This window comes from Ictidomys tridecemlineatus, chromosome 6 (genome assembly GCF_052094955.1).
Source record: "Ictidomys tridecemlineatus isolate mIctTri1 chromosome 6, mIctTri1.hap1, whole genome shotgun sequence".
Taxonomy (NCBI): Eukaryota; Metazoa; Chordata; class Mammalia; order Rodentia; family Sciuridae; genus Ictidomys; species Ictidomys tridecemlineatus.
In genome coordinates, this window is record NC_135482.1 from 81444166 (window position 1) to 81464489 (window position 20324).

General features: G+C 39.1%; 1 long non-coding RNA gene across 1 annotated transcript in view; it reads right to left on the reverse strand.

Moving 5' to 3' along the window:
- The window catches only part of LOC144378381 (uncharacterized), a 181771-nt gene that overhangs the window by 154847 nt on the left and 6600 nt on the right, over nt 1–20324 (reverse strand). The window contains exon 2 of the long non-coding RNA XR_013440040.1: nt 2280–2500. This is a non-coding gene — a long non-coding RNA (uncharacterized LOC144378381). The remainder of the gene's footprint in view (nt 1–2279; nt 2501–20324) is intronic.

Consider the following 20324-nt stretch of genomic DNA (forward strand, 5'->3'; position numbering starts at 1 on the left):
TATAGCAACTCTGTCTTTAGCAAAAAAAATAAATGTATCAAGTGATATGTGGTTGCTTCCAGAATTGCAAGAAAGTCTTGAGAACCAAGCTCAGAAAATTAGCAGGAATGAAAATTGCCAAGGAAGCCAGAATCACTGACAGAATTACCACAAGGAACCAATCTGGCAATGAAGAGAGTAGTATAGCCATGACCGTCGGCACTGGCCCCTGGATGCTGCCACCAACATCCCTACCACTGCAGCAATTCTTCCCCAAAATGAATTGCTTCTTTCCATGCTAGTTCCTTTGTTTCACTAGATTGAAATTCAAAGTCCTGAGAAGAGGCATCTATCTAGCCACATCTAGACCACCTTCCTGCCCTGGATCTTAAAACAGACAAGCAAGAAGCTGGCCTTTGTGCCGCAGTCTGGCTGGGCACAAAATCACGAGCCACTCACAGCCTTGTAGATTCAAACAGCAATTCTTTATTCCCGAACTCACACCGGTACTCTACAATCACGTTCTGGGGAAATCCACGTTCTAGGCAAAATCCACGTACTCCACCAGGCTCTGAATCCCAAATACTCTCTGAATCCCACGAGAACTCAAGGGGAACTCAAGGAGCGGGCGTGCCTGAGGCAGCAGGATACACCTTAAACCTGGAACCACCCTAAACCCAAGGAGCAGGATACTCCCCAAAACCTGATCCGCCCTAAATCTGGTCCTTGAGCAAGGTCACCTTACTCAAGCATACATGCAATATCACTGCAAATGACCTGGGTCCAAAGGCAAGCCCATTTCCACAATAGAGAGTCCTTCCTCTAAGCAACATGGAGTAAGCTGACAAAGAAATTGCTGTGCATCATTCCTACTTGGCAATGGCTCTCAGCACCTTTGGGGATTACCAGTGAAGTACTCACACTTCTCAATGAAATATGTATCATACTACATTGTAAAAACATAGTCATCTTCCCCCACTATACTGTCACTAAAGGACAGTATTGTCCTTTAGTATTGTCCTTTTGTCCCCAGAAACTACCATAGTACCTGGCACCCAGCAAGCTCTAAATACATGTAGAATAAATCAAACATCAGAGGTAAATTAATTCTAGCATTTTCTTATGACCTTTTAAAAAGGAGGAGGAATTGACCAGGGAAAAGAGAAATCAAGGATGAAGGATGTGTCTGGTAATAGAGAGAGAGGCGAGTCTGTCTGAAATGGGGTGGGGAGAAGATAAAGGGAGTAGGACACATATATCAGGGAAGGGGGGAAATGGGATGTTACAGAGAGGACAGAGACCAAGTAAGAGAAATTAAAAATTGAAAACAGCAGATGAACACTAGACTTAGTCAACATACTATGTATTAATGGAGGTCCAAAAGCCCAACAGACCTAGGAAAAACTAAAATAAATTATCATGTACGTAATAATGCATAACCCATTGCACCAATATTATACTTTTGGGGACTATTAATGCCCAATAGCCTTTTAAAAAATACTTTCACCATGTAACTAAGTCTCCACACAGAAACCTTCAATGATTCACCAATGCCAAAAAATAAAATTCATGATTCTTACTATTATATTCAAGGCCTACAGAATAAATCTTCCAAAATGAAGAGCTGACACACTAGAAATGCCTCATTTCTGCCTTTGAGATTTTACTTAAGCTGCTTTCTTTTCCTAGTTCCAAAAACACTTTTCCCATCTCTTCAACTATACAAACTAATCATCCTTCAAGATCCCAGTTAAGACTTTCCTTCTTCTTCTCCACTTTACCAGCCATCTCTCCTCTTGGACTTCATGTAGAAATGATCACCAAAACTACTCATTTTGCCTGAACCTTCTAGCCCCTTAGCACTGCAAGGTCATTTAGTGTGTGGGTCATGAATGTTACCACCACATTATGATTAGAAAATCCAGCTGCAACACTGCAACTAATTCTTCCTTATAGTTTCATGTTTTGATGATGTTAAAAATTAGCTTAAATTAAATTGTCAATATAATCAGATTCATATACATAAAAAAGAATTTTTAAAATTCATCACATGAGAAGATAATTCAACCTATCTTTAAAAACTTCCCTAAGTACAGATCACAAAGTTTGAGAAATGATGGATTCTCCCAATCTGGGCGAAAAATCCAATTGTTCCAGAACAACTTTTCCAGAAGCCCAGCAAACCTCTTCCCCTCATGTTACCCAAGGAGCTGGAATCAGAGACAAGTCAGTGTTCTCCAGAGGAACAGAACCGATAGAATATATATAATTATAAGAGGGGAATTATTGGGTTGGCTTACCCAATCAGAGGCAGGTCGTCCCACAATGGCCATCTGCAGGCTGGAGAACTGAGGAAATCAGTAGCTACTCTGTCCAAGAAACTGGAAGCCTCAGAACAAGAGACCAATGATACAGCCCCTGTTGAAACTGAAGTTCTGGAGGCTCCCTGGAGAGTCCAGGGTGCAAAGTCACAATCAGATGCTGAAAAATCCGGAGGTCTGATGTCCACAAGAGACGGCAGCTGCCAAAAACAAAAAACAATGCACCCGTTCAAGAAGGAGGATCGAGCCCATGAGCGCTTCCTCCTCTTCACTTTTATGGTCAGTCAGTCCACATTCTCAGCCTGTTGGATGAAGCCGCCTACTCAGGGCAGGTCTTCCTACTTCCTCTCCTCTCTAGAAACACCTTCACAAGTCGGTAAGTAGGGTGGGAGGATAGATGAACAAAATCGAGGTCCTGTTAATAAAGAGAAAGAGGAGGGTGGATGCTGGCAACTCCCTCCCCCATCGTGATTGATTCTTTTGAGCAATGGATTCACTTCTCATCCTGAGAGGCATGTTTCACTTCTATTCATAAATATCTATGGCACACACAAATCGTTGATGTTGAATGCAATATCGAGCAATTTTTAAAAAATCAGAATTTTCCAATAAAATGCCATCTGGTTTTCAACCCACAAGCCTCATAACAAATTGTGACTCTGAAAAGTCTCTGTCCAGTCTTTAATGTAAGTAATACCAATGAGCTTGGCATAATAATTTATGAACCTTAATTACCAAAGCCTATTCTTCCACAACCACATTTTACTGGTAAAGAAATTGGTGCTAAGCTGGTAAGGGATCTGCCTAGTATCCCATGACTAATTACTTCTGGTAGAAGAAGAGATGGAGTAGAAAGAATTGAACTTTGGAAGCTGTCTGTGACCTGGGTTCCAATCTCAGTTTTGCACTTAAACTGTGTAACCTTCAATCATTTTTCAACTTTGCCCAGCCTTGATTTTCTCCTTGGTCAAAGTGATAGAAAAAGGATTGAAAGCATGTGTGAATTGCCTGGTGCTCCGTGGGCTCTACTTGGTAGAGATATCCCTTCCTAACCTTGTGGTTCTTTCCAGAATCACCTGCAACCCATCACAGATCATGCAGAGTGACCACCTGGAAAGGCCTTCAGACTGGGGTTGCAAGAGATGTTCTCTTAGCCTGGCAGCTGTAAATGACCAAAAGGCAAGACCACAGGCCTTGCCACCTGTCCCAGCTGGCCTCTTCTCTAGCTAGCAGGGCAAAATCAGATGGAACATTAGGTTTTGGCTTCCAGGATGGTTTAATAGAGCTGTAGAAGGACTTCAAGATGATTCTCATAAAAGCTGTTTTCCTTGTGATTAAGTTGTATTTGCCTGTTAACTATGTGGTAAACAAACCCTCAACTCCCGCCTTCTGGTTATAGCATGACCGTGTGTTAATTGGGACTTGGAGAGTAGCGGGCTGGCAAGGCTACTCAGGGCAGGAATCCAAGAAGCCCAATTTGGTTATCAGTTCTGTTGACACGAGCAGAGCCCTGTGTGGTTGTGTGGAGTGTCCAGCAGGTCGAGCTGGGGTTTTCTCAGCTATGAAAGGCCTGCTGTCTGGAACACTTGGCCTGGAGTCAACAGGGACTTCACATCAGGACTCTCACTGCCTTCCACCCCACCAGCTCTGCACGGCCTCCTGCCTGGGCAGGGGGAGGAGCCAACCCAACATGTCTGATCCTATACTTGGTTCAGAACTGAGGACAGAAGGCAAGGAAAGAAACAGTCAGCACCTGGAGCTAATCTGCCCCTCTTAACGACCCACCAAAACTCCAACCAAGACAGAAAAAAAAAAAAATTCTTTTCCCTAAAAGAGACATGAGAAGCACTGGAATCCTCTCTGTGTGTGTGACTTATCAGAACTGCACTCAGACACAATCCCTAAAATAAAACTGCCAGAGATCAGATGGGTGGGAGAGGCTTGCTGGGAAATTCCTCCTGGCCAGTGCATACACGACTGGGGAAGAAACTGGGGCAGTTTCCAATGTAACTTGCTACCCCTCCTCCAGGGGCAATCACTGTCAAAAATGATTTATTTTAAACATTTTTTAATTAGTTTAGCCAATGGGGTATGTGTGTGTGTGTGTGTGTGTGTGTGTGTGTGTGTGTGTGTGTTTAATCATCTGCGGTCAAGTCTGAGTTCACAAGAGCCTTTGAGCTCAGTAGAGTCCAACCGCCAAACCCACACCCAAATATTTTGTAGATAACAGAACAGCCATTGCCAGGTTACGCTTGTAGGTACACAGACAAGCTTTGTGGCCATGTGGTGAGGACACTCAGTGAGAGCTGAGATGTGAGGATCTTGCAACAAGAGCTACAGCAAGTCATTCAGCTGTATTTTGAGAAATCGCGTTTGGAAAAAATTCCACAAAAATCATTCACTCTTCTGAGTAAAGGAATATAATGAAGCACCTAATGGGGATTCTTATTAAGTGCCGTTATTAGGTTTAGGGTTGTTCTTACAATGTCATGTTCAATGTCCACAAAACTGACACCAAATGCTAATATGAATTCTGGGTGATGGGAATATGAGTGAGTGAGCATTATCTTCTCCTTGTACCTTTATGTAGTGTAGAGATTTCTACAAATAAATGCATAACTTCAAATGTTTGCCGTATGGATAAATAAATGACTAAATTAACCCTGGTAAGTCCACTTGAAAATAGGTCTAGCTGCGATTTCCAAAATGCTTTGATGCCTAAAGAGAGATGATAGACAATACCATGCATTTGCTTATGTGATTTTTTTGTGTTTGCTTTGTTGCCTTTCTACTTTTTCTTTTTTAGGAAATTTTAAGAATGAAAAACAGGAAGCAAAATAAATTTTAGGCACAACAGAGAATGGGGGAAAAAAAGAGATTGAAGTGTTGTGGAAAGAGGAGATGAAGGCCAGAGGATAACCATTTAGTTTTGATAAGTAGCTTCCTTTGAGAAGTTTGGAAGTTTCCTGATGGGAAGAGGCTGGCTGATCATATTCTAACATAAAAAGGTATATGCCACACAAGATAATCAGAACTCCACGGAGACACGTCTCTATTTGTTCCCTGCAGATCTATCATAGTGTCTGGAGCATGGGCCATGTTCAGTAAATAAATTTTAAATGATGTGTAAATCCATTTCCTTTGAAAGATGAAGAGAAAATGGCTTTCAAATAACAAACTGTAAGATTTAGGTAATAGGAATGGAAAATATTCCTGAAACATTATTAAGGGTATTGATATAAGCTATGGGATTTCTAACCCCTAGAGCTTTATAAGAAAATAGACTATCCAAATTATTTGTCATGATAGTTGCAGTAAGTTTAGGAAATCCTGCATAAAAGCCAAAAAGATTTCTATATTCTGCCTTTGCTTTATTTTGGTTTTAAAAAGTTGCTGAGGCTGTCCTGGCTTTTGCTCAATGGTCGGCCCAATGCAAATTGTTTCTCCTCTCGACACATACATTGAAAATGGCTTCAAGTTAAATCTTTATGTAATGGACTTAGCAGAATTAACTACAAACAAATACATAGGATCATGCAAGTCTTGATGATCTTCAGTCAGCAGACTTCATAAAAGCTAAACTGTCAAAAAATATGCTTGAAAGGCACCTAGTCACAAGGCTTACCAAAGCATGGGATACATGAGGAAAATTTTGTAGTGTCTCTCTGATGCATTTCTTTATACTTGAAAGGTCTTGCCTGAGCATTTCAAGTTTGTGGGGACTTCTACAATGGGCATGAGGCTGCTGTTATGTCTTTAATAAGTCCCTAGGACCTTACTTTGAAGTGATGACTCACAGAGAATATTTTGTCAGGCCAAGTGGGCCATAAAAATATTAAGTGTGGTTTTAAGCAGTAAAGGTTTTTATTATCTTGCTCACTTCCCCTCATGAAGCATTGCATTAAATTGTACTTTAAAGGGATTAATGACCTGCCTGCTATGTTTCACAAGAAATTCATTATTGTAAGTATTCCAGAAGCATTGATATTAACATTAGGGTTAATAAAAAAAATTGGAGGTGCTCAAAACTGTTCACTGAACTGAATTGCAGCCTGTTACACATAAAAGCATGATAGTGTTGGGGTGGAAATTCATTTGAATTTTCTTTTTTTTTTTTCCCAAAAGTTGTCAGACTTCATTCCAACATCATGGATGTGTTGAGACCACCATCAAAACAGGACAAATTCCTTACTTAGGTCTCTTAAACCTCAGCAAGGCAAAGCACTCTATTCCAGCTGGTTGTAACACAAGATAATTATCTGCCCCTTTCAGGCTACTTAGCTGACAAGATTGATCAAATCCCCATTCAGTGGCACTGTCTTTTAAAACTTCAGCAACAAAACAACAAAAATCACTTTCTATCTTGGTTGCAATTAAGATTTATAACTTGCTAACTGGATACTCTGCCCAACCATCAATTGTAATTCTGTTCTTTGCTGAATTCGCTGTACTACTTTCAGCCATGTTGTCTTAAGCAGTTTCTGTCTTCTTAGAAACCGGTCTTAGGGCCTTACTTGCAGATCCAGTGAGAACAACACACTGAAATCAATTTAGTGTCTGCTTCATTCAGCTCTTCCTTAGATCCTACACTTGTCTCTCATTTGTCCTTCCGTGTTCAGCTTCCTCTTCTGGAAAACTACAGACTGCTTTCGCTAAATGATGTTTCAGAGTAATTTGCTAAATGCCAAATCTTTTGAAAGCAGCTATAGTCTAAACATATTATAATTCTCAGGCCCTGATATGGCAGCATTTCAAATGTGATATTTCTATTTCTATTACAACAAGTAAGGACTGAAACACATGCATTTGATGGTTGAGGTTTAAAAAGAAGATCTGGTACATATATGTTTCTTGTTATATTCATATTGCATTATTACACCTCTCTGAAGGAAAAAAAAAAATTTAAAGGATTTCCAGAAGAGGGCAATGTTCCTGAGGTTAATTCTGCTAATAAATTTTCCAAACACCAAAAATTCACACTAACTCCACATTATTTATTCAAAAGCACTCTCATGATGAAGTCTGAAAACTGATGGTTTTAGGAAAACACTGGATTTGTACTGATTCACCTTATAAATATTGCTGTAATTTTCCTTTTCTTGAGAAATCTGAAACTATTCTATCTGTTTGACATAAGTCTCCTTTTGGGGCATAACGTTTCTGGGAAATCTTTGTGCCACGCCAGAGTTTTGGTTTAACTGCGCTGACAAGACACAAACTTTTAAGACTGGTTTGCCCCTCAAGATTGAAATATGGCTGTTATTTTAGATGGATGCGTGGCTAAGAAGATGACCATTTGATCTGCAAAGGGAAGGAGTTAGGAAAACATACTTCAATTGTCCTTCTCTCTCTCTCCAATGCTTAAGAGCTGACTCCTGAAGTTACAGGTCATAAATCACTCTGCCCCACAAACTTGAGATGTATGACCCTGAGTCCTCACAGGAACCTAGAGAAAAGAACTCAATGTTTTTCTCCACTGAAAACTACATGATTATCTCAGGGATTTTTCCTAGAATGAAAGCACTCAAAGCTGAGTGGAGGGCGGGTGATAAAAAGAAAAGAAAGCACTTTCTTCCTAGAAAGATTTCTTAATTCCACTCCAAAGAATCCCAGCCCCAAACATCCTATGGAAACCATTTCCAGGGAGTCCAACCTAAGAAAATTCAGGCAAGTGTTTGGTAGCAAATGTATTCACTTAATTTAATGTGTACAGCCTGTACCAGCCAGCACATTGTAATAAAAAGTGACCTGCCAGTACCACTGGCACGTCCCCAGGAGAATTTTGCCTAAAAGATCTCAAAAAGGCAAAGCCAGCTTCCATTAACCTCTCCCACCCTATAAAATTATCACCTGGGTGGACATCTATTTATTTGTTTGCTTTGTTTCGCCTGCCAACATTCCTTTCCCTTTCTTTTGGCTAAGAACACTCAGGCAAAGGACATGTAATCCCAATTTAGACAATCAGATTTTGGTTTCTCAGAATTTGCTCTTCATTGAAGTGACAAAAGAACAAGAAGGGTTTGGGGTGCAGTCCTTTAAAACTGCCCAACAAAGAAACAGCCCAGTCATTCCTACAACTTAGATCCTTGGGACTTTCCTGATCTCCGCTCTTTCTGAGACCTAGATGCTCAGTTTGTCCTTGGATTTTGTGAGCTTAAACCAGAATTGGTCTCTGTTGTCTGCTACCAAAGAGGCCTAAAAGCAACATCTATTGAATATAAAGGAATTCTCCAAATCCCTACAGGTGAAAGATCAGCCAGACCATAAGACCCTACATGCTGGTTGTTAAACAAAATTGAAATCTTCTTTTTTTTTTTAATAAAATTGAAGTCTTCTATAAAAAGGCATCCACTTCCAAGTCACAAGAGCAAAGGTATTTCTAATCCCTTCTCAAACATCATCTCAAAAACAAGAAAAAATAGGAAATAGAAACAATACTATCTATTTTTGATGAAATCAAAATCATCTTTAGCCCTGAATCAAAATAGTACCTGTGAGGAGGAAGGTCAGACCCAATATTGAAACAGTGGGGTGTGGGGAGCAAAGGAGAGGTATGGTTTTGAGAAACAAACCCTGGAACACTCCAGAATGCAAGCCATCTGTTAGGCAAGAGGCCCAGGCACTGAAAAGACCTGGCTGAAAGTCTATATGAGGAAAGCTTATACTAGACCCTAGTCCCACTCCCACCACAGGACATCTGTGGTTTTCTCTCTAGTACTCTTTCCCCTACAACTGGATCAGAGAGACTCCAGCCATGGTGCTCTGAGGAAGGAAGGGGTGATGATCTGCATTGTAAACAAGTAATGCTTCTTCAGATCCTTTCTTTCCCCAAAGGTAGGGGTGAGAAGAGTGGAAGAAAATGTCTACTAGTTTTGCCAGTGCAGGCAGTTGTACTATGTGCTTTTTATGATGCTGGTAGAACATATGGGAAGACCACACCATATGATCTTAGAAAACTAGACATGAAGAAATGAAGTCATTATAATAATATTACCTCCAAGAAGAAGAGAGTAAGTATAGCCTACTGTCAGCTTAGTGGGAAAATATAAACACCATCATGATAATGGAAAGACTTGATGTTACATTTGAGCAGAAATTGAGGACTGGATGGGAGGGTGTACAATTAATAAATCAAAAGATCTAAATACAGGGTTAATGCCAAAAGATACATGTCTAAGAGTTAAAAATCATTGCTTCTGGGGATTTGGATGGATAGAAATGAAAAATAAGCATCTATTATTTTTCTGTAATAAAGAAAAAGCCATTTAACATTTTGTGATTTTTTAAACTACTTACAGATAAAATCTAAATTAACTTTTCAATCTACCAGAATGAGTTGAAAGATGATTAATAACATCATGAAACACTAATAAGTCTTTATGAAACAGCAACAAAATATTGTTAAAATTAAAGCTGTATTCCAGAACTCTCTGTTTCCTTGTCTGTAAATATTATGATGATCAAAATGCTTTAGACATATTGTTCAGACAGATACGTTTTTAATTTTTTAACTTAAAGTATGTATATAATGGGGTGTTCATGCAATAATTCTGAAATTCAAAGCCCTTTTAAAAATGAAAATTAGCATATTTTGAAGTTAATTAGAAAACTGTACTGGTTGTATTATAGGAACAAAATGAAAATATCATATTTGAACTTATTTCACTTAACAACAGACTTTTCAATTTAAATTATTTCATTTAAAATGTCAGTGAAACTAAAAATGTAGTGCATTAAAATCAACATTTATAAACTAAATGTTATAAAAAAAATGTATCTATATAAATATAAAATTTAGTGGGTTATGAACTCCCATTTTTACCCCGTATACAGATTGCAGAATCACATCAGTTACACTTTCATTGATTTACATATTGCCATACTAGTGTCTGTTCAAAGTGTGAAATATGATATATCAAGAACTATGTAATGTTTTGAACAACCAACAATAAAATAAATAAATAAATAATAAAAAAATTTAAAAAATAAATAAAAATTGTCTTTCTGCCTTCTAAAAAAATATATATATAAAATTTAAATAATTTATAAATATAAAAATGTATTTATATAAATCTAGAAAAATGTATTTATATAAATATAAATGTTAAATATAAATTGTAATTATAAAATAATTTAGTAGAAAATAATATTCATAAAAATAAATGTACAAAACCAAAGTCACCAATGTGAAAATGAAAATAATGAAAGTAAAAAGTTAATAAAGAATTAAAATTACTTAATATTTTTAAATGCTATCTTTTTAAAAAGCAAGGTGTGTCATTTTTAAATTATATAAATTTTCACACAAATACTCCAGCTGCTAGGAAACCCTTCTTATAACTATAATTATTTGAGGACTAGTGAGGATATAATTTTAGGCTGTCTGCAAATATTTTCTTTATTATATCTTTGAATAATACTGCATTTGTTTAATAATTTTAAGGAAATCTTTTTGTGTTTTGGGTTTTTTTTTTGCAAAATCAATCTTTTATTGATAAAAACATGTACATTTTGTTTTTGTTTTTTTAGTTTGGGTTTATTTCACTTTCTTTGTTTTATCACATTTAGAGTTCAACCCTATTATATTCATATTCCACTAGATCAAATCATTCTGAAAAAGAATTTAAAATATTATTTCAATTGAAGCTGCAATACTTCAATTCAGTTGCTTACTGCATCCTGCACAGAACAGATGTTTGGACTTCTAGACTGAGCATAATATTGCCTTTTTATTTCTATTGAAAGAATACACAGTAGGAAGGGGAGAGTAGAAGTTCAGTAGGTTAGACAAAGGGGAATAAAGGGAAGGGAGGGGGGACAGGAATAGGAAAGACAGTGGAATGAACCTGACATAACTTTCCTGTATACATATATGAATATACCACAGTGAATCTCCACATCATGTACAACTGCAAGACTGGGATCCTAATTAGAATAAGATGTACTACTGTTTGTATAAATAGGTCAAAAATATACCCTACTATCATATGTAAGTAAAAAGAACAAATAAAAAAAGAATAAATCACTGTTATTAATCTTGAAACTTAATTGATTTAGATTTCAACTTTTAAAAATAATAAATAACAGTTCTGTATCAGGTAAAATGTGATTATTTGATATTTACTATAATACTGAAAACATCTAATACTTAGAAAATTCAAAGAGTTCTTAATACTGCTTTTAGTTTATATGTAAATATATGTACATATGTGAGTGATTCACCTTTATCCAAAAAATGATAGCTTTTCAAAAACTAATTTATAAATATCAGTTTGTATCAGATACTAATATCCAATAAAATCAAAAATTCTCAAAAACATACACATATGAAAGAAGAAAGAAAAGTATGGTTATTGTCTGATCGTAATTACTTAGGGAAAGCAGTAATTCAGAATTCTTTAACCATAATGGGAGTGTACAGAGGTAGTTTTGCCAGTAATTACTTAATATTAATTTGCTAACATTATGAAAAGTCTTCATCTAAGATTTTCTGAGATTGGCTTCCCAGAAATTGCCAAGTATGAGTTAAAGCTACAGAGAAGAAAAAGACTGGCTTTATAAACCAGGATTGGTTCCTGACCTCTCAGTCTCTCTAACCTCTCTATTCCTCACTTTCCTAAGTGCTAAATATTGGGAAACTTGACAACATATTTTCCACCTTGATGACATACTGAAAAATAAAATATGAGAAGCTTTTTGAGGAAACTGGCATATGAATAATTTGGGTGGACGACTTCTTAGGAGATTTCACCAGTCACAGTTGAAGTCTGCCCTTTAAACTACCTCTGTTCATCAAATGTCACCAGAATCATTAGATATTTGCTTCGGAGTCAAGCAATGTCCATTGTGCTCAATGTCCTTAGCTCCCATGACACCCGGGAAGGAAGGCACATCCAGTCACTATTATCTTAGTGTGCACTTGTGTTTCAGATGATGGCAGGACAGGTGGCATGAGAAGATGGGGCAGCAGCACAGATATGCATGGGGTTGAGAGGGACAAAGCAGAATGGTACAATAAAGAGACCAAAGATTGTCTCCCCCAGAGTCATGTTTTTCCCTAAGCCCAGCATTATCTCTTCCTTAGTTCAATGCTGCCCTCCGTGTCACACCTCACACCTATTCTACTGGGTTAATCTCTGCTCCATTTATATTTGGAAAGGTCAACTACCAACTCCAAACTCTGCACCAACACCACCCTGATGTTGATGAGGTCACTTTACAAATCACAGTAGAAAGAGAAGCCGCCTTCGAACACTGAAACCGACCTTGCAGAGGAGGACAGGAAAGGACTACAGAATGAATGAATGAGCAGGGCTGTGAGTTAATGGTTTGGCATCACACACTTGAAGTATGTGAGGTTGGAAATGCTTCTCTCGTGGATGTGACCCAGCTTCCAGCCCGTCTTAGTGCTTTCTGTTTTATACATTCAGGTTTTGGCACACAACAGCAATGGACTTCTCCTTGAGGAGGTATGGAAAGTGGGAAGTATTCCCTTTTAGCTCTCTCCAGATTAAATACTCAGGGCAGCCTAATTATAGATACCATGGAGCACTTCTGCACACTGGCCTTGAAGATGGGAAGAAGCTTCCTGGGTTTAGGTGGTGCTCAATGGCACAGCACATGTTTCACATGCATGAGGCCCTGGGTTCAATCCCCAGCACCAAGAAGGGTAGCAAAGAATTACAAAGATAATTTTCAGAAAGGTAATTTTGCACAACAAACAAATTCACAGTCAACACCATCTCCATCTATGGTGTATTTCATGAATAGAATTCATAAATCTCTCTGGGAATCATCAATGTGTTGTTCATTATATACATACAGTCATATAATTTGAGTTTGAAGTACCCAAACACAACTCAATGAGTTAAGTTTGGTTGTACACTTCATTCCATTTCAATGTAGAGTTTGGAGTCTAAAAAATAATAATTATCAGACCATTTTATTTGATTCTTCCTAAGGGAATATGTGAATAAGAGGGATGGGAGAGAAGTCATGGCAAAGTGGAGGCATCAAGAAAGACCAAGAGGCTGGTCAGAAAGTACTCAGAGGTACTATAGACCCCTAGATGATGAGGGATGATCAGATACAAAACCAGGTCAAATTAAGAATCAAAGAATTATTCTTTCATCAATTCTCTGGGAGGAAAAAAAAGAAATCCAAACATAAACTACTAGTGTTCAGATATCCAGGGGGAAGCCCAGCTGTGTCACCATATATCAAGAGTCTCTATAGATACCAGAGGGTTGGTGGGGGAAGGGCACTGAACTGGCCCAGATTCCCTGACAAAGTGAAGAAATCAGTGAAGGGAGACGTCTTTATAAAAGTTCCATATATCAAATTGGAGCATGTATCCTCACCTAAATTACCTTTGAGTCTCTCGCCACAGACCTAGCAACATGCAGAACTCACACAATCGAGCCCCACTCCATCTCCACAAGCCAGTGTCCACCCTGCCGAGACTGATTTTCCAATAGCCTTTTTTTTTTTTTTAAATCAGGTTTCTTACTTTAATTAATAATCAAAGCCAAGTGAAAACTGGGTGGTCAAGAGACATTTAAACTCCTTGCTCCTACTTCTCAACTGGTGTCTTTTTGACGGTTTTCAAGGCTGCACCCCAAATGTCGCATTTCATCCACGTCTCTCCTTCCAGGCCCAAGCTCCGAATTTACACACCAGGCAGAAGTGTTTCTTCGCCTGGGGATTCTCAGGATGCCAGACTCAGCCAAATGGGAACGGCTTTCCTTCTAGACCACAGTCTTGTGGCCCACCTTGGAGGCAGAAATGAAGCTACTGTACTCAGCCTCCCAACCTCACCCAATGCCCACTAATAACATCTGCTTTATAGCTGTCGTTCCTGCAACCTGCTCTCTCCTTGGCCCCGTCGCCCTCTCTGAGAGGATGTGCTCTACTATGCGGCAGGTCTGGTGGAAAGTTGACAGTCTCCAAGCCAAGAGCAAATCCAGCCAGCACTGGATAAATGACTTGAAGTGCTTTCTCAAGGGACCCTTTCCAGGTACAGGAGCCCTTCTTAACCAGATTTGGCCTATGCTGGCAGACGGCCTTGTTCAGGAGCACATTAAAAATCAAAATACAGACACCGTTTGGAAAGCATAGAAAGCTTGACTCTAACATCTTATGTATTAAAACATTGTTACATAAAAATGACCACAAAGCTCCAAATTCATACTTTCCTACCCTGTGAGACCAGTTACCACCAGGAATAAACCTGTGAAAGTGTGAGGCCGACTGTGGAGACCTCAAGAGGTCTGGGGATAAGGCTGGAGCCACATTCCAAGCTTTGGGGGCAAGATCAATGCCCTGGCCCTTGCGAGAATCCCAGGCTGAAGCGAAGTGGGTGAGCTGGTGCTGTCATCTCACCACATGAGTCTGGGGGCAAACACCAGCCCAAGCCAGAGTGGAACCGATAGTCTCTTCCGAGGTCCCTTTTCATCCACCTCATAAAGCCCCAGACACATTGGCACAGCTCACAGGTTTTAATGAAGCGTGGGCTCCCGGCTGGAGCCAAAGGGGCATTACAGGCTCAGAATGAGGCTCTTTCATACCCTCTGAGATGGTGATATAGAAGGCCAGACTTCTGGAATAACTTTCTCCTGAGGAACTCAATACTTGTTGTGTAACTGATTTCGTTTATCCTCATCAAAATTTTAGTGACATCCCAAATGGAACTTCCATCTTTGTTTTAAAGCAAACCTGAAACAAGACCTTGAATCATTCAGATTAGCCCCAGGACTGCAGCTAGAATACAAATCTCCCAAGCACTGACTCTGTGAGGACATTTGTAAAACGTTTATAACACATTGGGCACTGCTAAGCTTTATGTGCATGGCTGCATTCAACAGTGACACTGTCCCCATGAGGAACTACCCATTCCTCTTTTTGACATTTGAGAAACCCTAAGTACAGAGAATTTAAGGCCATGTAGTTAGTCCCGTTCTGTCCCTTCCCACAATGCCTTCAACATCCTTCCAAATCCCAATAGAAAAGAAATGGTGTATATGTTCAACACTGGGAAGATGCAGGATTTGGATATCATTTGGACCTGGTTTCTGACATTTCTTAGCTGTGTGATCCTGAGAAACCTCAGTTTCTTCATTAATAAAATGAAGCATCTAAAGACACAGGATCTCTGCACTGGGCAATCAAAACAGAAGACTATATGTCAAAGGTGCCATCTAGAATTGTATGGTATCATGCTCCTGCCAAGACTTTGGCAATTTCTAATTATTAACAAGTTCTGTTTGCCTGTTCTTCTCCAGCAACAGCATGGTACAATAAAAAGAAGCAGCACTTTAAAGTCAGGCTTTCTTAGATTTCAGTCATGGTTCTGCCATATCACGGCTATGAAAACTGGAGTCCCAAGCCCTCTGAGCCTCTAGTTCCCAATCTGGAATCGAGAATAAAATGGGAATAAATGGGTTCTCAGGAAGAACTGTTTAAAGATGTGGATATTTGGAGGTGGAATACCATAACAAACACCTAAAATGTGGGAGTAGCTTTGAAACTGGAAAAGCAGGGAGAATTTTGAGGCGTGTTAGTGAAATATGAAAGCGCGTCGAGGGCCAGGGTTGTGGCTCAGTGGTAGAGAGAGCGCTTGCCTAGCATGCATGAGGCACTGGGTTCGGTCCCCAGCACCACATAAAAATAAATAAATAAAATAAAGGTATTGTGTCCATCTAAGACTAAAAAAGAAAAAGTGCATTGAACACAATGTTTATTTAATTCTGAACTATGGGATGTTGGTAAGGCCTTAAGGGAAATTGAGGAAAATCCTACTGGAAACTGGAATAAAGTACAATCTTTACATAGTAGCAAAAAGTTGGCCAACATTATCACTGGAAGTTATGTGGAAAGTGGAAAAAGTACCCAATGAACTTGGTGGTCTAGCTGAGAATATTTCTAGCCAGAATATTAAAAAGTGCCCCCTGGATTCTTCTCAATGCTCATAGAAGACAAGACCACTGTCAAGTGCTATCACACACACACACACACACACACACACACACACACACACACACACACCCCTATAATCCCAAAGAGACTAAGGTAGGAGGATTGCAAGTTCAAGACCAGCTTCAGCTACTTAGTGAGACCTGACTCAAAATAAAAATAAAAAGGGATATAGCCCAGTAGTAAAACATTCCTGCATTCAATCCCCAGTGCAAAAAAAAAAAAAAAGAGTAATACTGTTACATAAAAGACTGTTAAATTGAACAAGCTAAGGATGTTAGTCAGTTTTGTGTCACTGTGACCAAAATACTGACCAGAACAACTAAGAAAAGGAAAATTTTATTTTGGCACATGGTTTCATAAGTTCAGTCCTCAGTAGGCCAACTCGATTGTTCCAGACCTAAGATGAGGCAGAACATCATGGCAGAAGGAGGACTGCTCCACCATCATGGTGGAGGAGCGCTGCTTCATGGCGACCAGGAAACAGAGAGAGGAGAAAGCACCTCAGGGACGATCCAGCCTTCCAGGCAAACCTCCAGTGACCCACCTCCTTCAGCCATGCGCCACCTGCCTACTATTGCCACCCAATTAGTCCATTCAAAGTAGGATGGAAACGATTAGGTCACATCTCTTAATCCAATCATTCTACCTCTGAATGTCCCTGGGTTAACACAGAAGCCAGTAACTGTCACACCAAGAAACTATTAAACACTTGGTTTTGAAACTTTCAACCCTTCCAGATAACAAACAATAATACATTTTAGAAATGACTTTTAAGAAAAAATAAATCCAGGACACTGTGAGGAAGATAGTGGGCCTTGGACTTTAAGGGCTTGAGATTTTAAGGGTGGGAGGTTCATTCAGTTAAACAACAGGAGTTTCGGGAAGTTCAAGGACATTGTCTCTCAGCCAAAGCTTATAGTTAAACAAAGTCTTCTCTCAAAGAGATTAATCAATATTTTCTAATAGAGTAAACCCCAACAGTATTCACAGAAGACTCATAACGTTTTTCTGCTTGTTTGTTTTGTGGTGCTGGGGTTCAAACCCAAGGCCTCATGCATGCTATCAAGCACTCTATGACTGAGCCACGTCCCCAGCATGCCCCCATAAAGTTTTTAAAAGAATAAGAAGCCCTGGGGCTGGGGTTATGGCTCGGCAGTAGAGCTCTCACCTCGCACGTACAAGGCCCTGGATTTGATCCTCAGCACCACATATAAATAAACAAAATAAAGTTATTGTGTCCAACTACAACTGCAAAAAATAAACATCTAAAAAAAAAGAATAAGACGCACTGCTAGCTTCGACTGAAAGGCATAGAGAAGAGGAAAAAAATAAAGAGGCTACTGAACCCCAAAGATTCAATGAAAAAAGAGGTGTTGAGAAAAAAATGCTAATTTTCATGAAACAAAGAGGTGACTCAGATTAGAACATAGAGTCAAAATAGCAGAGCAAGAATGATGTAGAGTAACTCCTCGTCAGGAGCATGACTGAGTCACAGGGAAGTTCCAAGTTTGCCCAGCTGGAATTCAGAAATTGTAAGGATTCCTATGGCCTCCCTTTCTCCCCATATCTGAGCAGGAATATCTACCGTGGGGGTCCTATGCCTTGCTGAGTATGCTGGGTGGGGGAGCAAGCTGTCTGTGTAGCCCTCAGGTTTGTGGAGAAGAATGGTTCTTGAGTGAACTAAACCAGACAAGCCTCATCTGTACCTAGACCGACTTTAGATAACCATGTCCTAGACTTTAAACTAAGGCTACAATGGGATGAGACTTTGGGTGAATTTATGAAAGGTTCCGTGTGTTTTGCACGAGGAAGGGATGTGAATCATTAGGACCCAAAGAATGAACTGTGAGAGCCAGCTTCCAAAATAACGCTTTATGATTCTCATCCTTCAAAAGTCCCCTCCTATATGGTACCAGAATTAATCTGTATGACCAACAGACTATGGTCCAAATGGTATTAAATCTCTTCTGAGATTAGGTTCTAAAAGATACTGTGGCTTCTGTCCTGTTCTCTCTTGGATCACTCATTCTGAAGAAAGCCAATGGTCATGCCATAAGCCACCCTAAGTAAAGGCCCACGTGGTAAAAAACTGAAGCCCCTCACCAACAGCCTCATGAATGAGCTTAGAAGTGGATTCTCCAGCCCCTTCTTTTTTCAGAAAACTGCAACCCCAACCAACATAAGAAGACTTATGAAACCACATAAGAGACTTGGGGCCAAAACTGCCCAGCAATTCTGCTCCTGGATTCCTGACCCTCAGAATGCACGTAAATAATATTTGCTTATTAAGATGATAAGTTTGAGGGCAATTCATTAGGTATCTGCTATACTTTGGGTCTTGACTATCCTACAAAATCCTATGTTTTTAAAGCCTTGATCTTTAGGGTAGCATTCTTGGAAGATGGTAGAACCCTTAAGAAGTAGAACCTACATACTGGGTCCAGGTTGTGGCTCAGAGGTAGAGTGCTTGTCTAGCATGCACAAGGCACTGGGTTTGATCCCCAGCACCATATAAAAATTTTAAAAAAAGATATTGTGTCCATCTACAAGTATAACCTACATACATTGCTGGTGGGACTGAAGATTGGTGCAATCACTATGGAAAGCAGTATGAAAAGTCCTCAGAAGACTTGGAATGGAACTACCATTTGACCCAACTATCCCACTCCTTGGTTTTTATCCAAGAGCTTAAAATCAGCATACTACAGTGATACAGCCACATCAATGTTCAGCTCAACTCACAATAGCTAAATATGGAACCAGCCTAGATGAATAGATAAAACAATGTTGTATATATGCACAATGGGAATAATATTCAGCCATAGATGGGGAAATTATGGCATTTGCCGGTATATGGATGGAGCTGGAGAATATCATGCTAAGCAAAATAAGCCAATCACAAAAAAAAAACCAGACCATATTTTTTCTCTGATATGCAGATGCTAATTCACAATAAGTGGGGGCTAGGGAAGAATGGAGGTACTTTGGATTTGGCAGCAGGGAGTGAGGAAGGGGGGGGTAAAGGGTTAGGAAGGATAGTAGGATGAATCCAGCATCATTACCCTATGTGCATATACAACTACACAACTGGGGTGATTCTACATCAAGTACAACCAGAAGAATGAGAAGTTATACTCCATTTATGTATGATGTGTCAATGTGCATTCTACTGTCATGTATAATTAATTAGAACAAATAAAATTTTAAAAAAAGAAGTAGAGCCTAGTGGGAAATCTTTAGGTCATTGGATTATGACCTAAATAAGAGATTATGGGACCCTGGCCCATTCCTCATTCTGTCTGTTTGCTTCTTGGTCATGAGGTGATTGGTTTTGCTCTAATGTATACTTCCCACCATGGCCTACTGGCACCCTCACCAGAAGCCTGAACATAATGGATCTGCCTGATCATGGACTGGAATGTCTAAAATCATGAGCCAAAATAAACTTTTTCTTCTTGTATGTTGATTATCTGTGTTAGTAACAAAATGCTGACTGATATGGTACCAGTAGATAACAAATCCAGATAGCTAATACAGAAAAAAATTCTCTGAAGTTTCATTGATAAGGTTAAAAATAAATGTCTGCCTGGTTTAAAGTATATGTAGTTGTGTATCACTTAACTACAGGGATATATTATGAGAAATGGGTCATTAGGTGTTTCATCATTCTGCAAACACCATAGAGTGTATATATACAAACTAGATGACTACAGTATAACCAGGCAATAAAATCTGATGGGACCGCCGTTATGCAGTTCATCATTGACTAAAATATCATTATGCGGGGCCAGACTGTATTTATTATCTAAAATTTTAATAACACACATAGGGATGACAACTAATACTACATGCCACCCTATGTATGTAAAGGACATCAAAATACAAAAAATGCTTCCCAGAACCAAGATGTTACTCTTGAAGAAAGAAGCACAGATCTATAACCTATTATTCTTGGAGGAGGTAAAAAAAAAAATTCTTTGCTTTTAACAGCATGAAAGAATATCTTCTGAATAAAATACTACTGATATGTAATTTAGTACCAATATAGCT